At 42.8% G+C, this 2,231-nt stretch overlaps 1 non-coding gene across 1 annotated transcript; it reads left to right on the forward strand.

The window, feature by feature from the left end:
* The first annotated feature begins 1,184 nt into the window (after nt 1-1,184).
* On the forward strand, nt 1,185-1,325 carry LOC148517181 (U4 spliceosomal RNA). Its single transcript, XR_015879324.1, has one exon. It is a non-coding gene; the product is annotated as a U4 spliceosomal RNA (small nuclear RNA).
* Nucleotides 1,326-2,231: the final 906 nt, after the last annotated feature.

A 2,231-nucleotide genomic window follows, 5' to 3' on the forward strand; every position in this document is an offset into this window, starting at 1 on the left:
GCTGCCTAAACCATTGAAGATACATCACAACGATGGACTTTATTTTATAGCATGTAGAGATCGATACATATTATCCGATTTCTCCAGAAAAATTGATGGAAGCCCTGTATACTGATACTCAATTTCAGCTTTTCCCTTTTTTTTACTTTGGCATGACAGAAATAAAGCACAGGGACAGCCGCTTAACGTGGAGACTGCTTTGCTCATGGACAACTTTACGTCGCTCTTTTGCGTATCCCATCAAAACTAAATCTTTTCGTGTTGACATCAGGAGGAAAATGACTAATATATCGTTTACAAGGCAATCTTATAAGACCTTGGTTACATAAGATTATCGCTGTAAATTCAAACTTGCTCCTGTGTGAAGCTGGGGTGGGACGCCAGTGTGTACTGTGTGTGTACATATATATATATATATATATATGTGTGTGTATGGTATAATGGGCCTGATACAGAGTTGTACGCTTATGCACACAGCAGCTACGTCTGTGGACACTGCTGTGTGTTATACGCTAATGCTGCAGGAGACAACTGAGGGAAAAACGCGCCTCCTGCGAGCATCTCCGATCCGACAGTTGTGTCCAAAGATGCCGGATCGGATCAACATTGCGACATCGGCCATCTCAGTAGGCCTAAACTTACTCAGAATGGCCACCTTGTTCCCACTTGCAAGGCCAGTAACTCTGCGTTGGAAGATGCAAGCACTGGCCCCAGCACTTTCAGAAAATGAGGCAGATTCCCCTTGTTTTCTGGAAGAAAGTCAATCATGCTGCAGGTTAGGGAGGACTGCGACGTACGTCTGAATTCCACCTATTGTTAAAGGAAATTATTTGGAATCTCAGTGTCCACAACCTCACAAATTCAGTCAGGTGTAGAGAAATGCTATTTTAAGTGTCTTTTTTTTTTTTTTTTAACTAGTAGTTCAACACACATGGCTGCACTTTGTTATGAAGCCGTAAGCCGACTAATAACTTAACCACAGAGTTCTTAAGCAGGGCTAGTTTGTTACCCTCAACTGCCGAGGCAATAATTGCCATAAAAGGCAATGCCTGAGTTTGGGAGGTGTGGCTTATTAGCATAATCATTCCCACAATCCTCTGCTCTACATGACACTAGTGGCTGTGTCTCCACAACCCAAGCCAGCATTCTATGTAAGGTGATCCTTGCTTGACGAGACTCTAGTTAGCTTTGCGCAGTGGCAGTATCATAGCCAATGAGGTTTATCCGAGGCGTGATTATTGCTTATTGAAAACTTTTCCCAATACCCCGCCATGATGACTTGAAATATAGTCAGCATCGGCAATTTTTGACAGTCTCTCTGGAGACTGAATAATGTGTTTAATAATAGAAGAAAATAGGGAGGGATAGACAGAAGCCTGACATCAGAGCATCTAGGGATGGGCAGTGAGTGAGTCACATGACTCAGCTCAGTGGAGTGTCTCGGACATGGCTATTATCTACAGACTGCACTGCAGATCTGTAGCAAGCAAGACAGCTGGTAATATCTGAGTAAGTTGCTGACAGCTCCTCCCCCCACAGCCCAGCACTGATGATTATACTTCTGCACTGACTCTCCGGAGTCAGTGCACACACCTAGAGCCCTGGAAGTAGCTCAGCCCCCGACACTGCTGATCATACTTTTGCACTGACTCGGGAGAAAAAGTATATCCATTGGTTCGGAAACATTGGTGGTTGCCAACCATCGGTTTGCGATTTTCTTTCCTACAGAAAACCACTGATGGTTTTGTCGAAGCCGGATAATTGGCTGAGACAGAATCTGTTTAAAATTAAATCTGCACAACGCCATTTTGCAAATGGCAATGAGATGCCATTTTGCGACTGGCCGCCCTACGCCATTTTAGCGAATCACACATTATAAGTACATACGGCGATGCTAATATTTAGCGTCGTGCGATTCCCACGCAATAGAAAGATGTTAAAAGTCCTCATTAAATAAATACAGACCGTCACTAAAATATATAAAATGATCAACCCTGCAAAACACGTACCACGGTGTACTCCACAAACACGTAGTCGCACAACGCTAACTAGCATCTTTTCTCAATACCCCAATACTTACACACTGCACACTTACATAAAAAGGTTCCCTAGCATTAAAGTGTAATATTTAAGGTTTATTCAGTGTTAGTAATGTTGTGAAATAAATGTTATTTGATATCTAAGGTTTAGTACATGGTAAGCAGAGAGTGTTTTTGGTGTCGTTCTGATCC

This window comes from Taudactylus pleione, unplaced genomic scaffold, assembly GCF_031769625.1.
Source record: "Taudactylus pleione unplaced genomic scaffold, aTauple2 ptg000226l, whole genome shotgun sequence".
Lineage (NCBI taxonomy): Eukaryota > Metazoa > Chordata > Amphibia > Anura > Myobatrachidae > Taudactylus > Taudactylus pleione.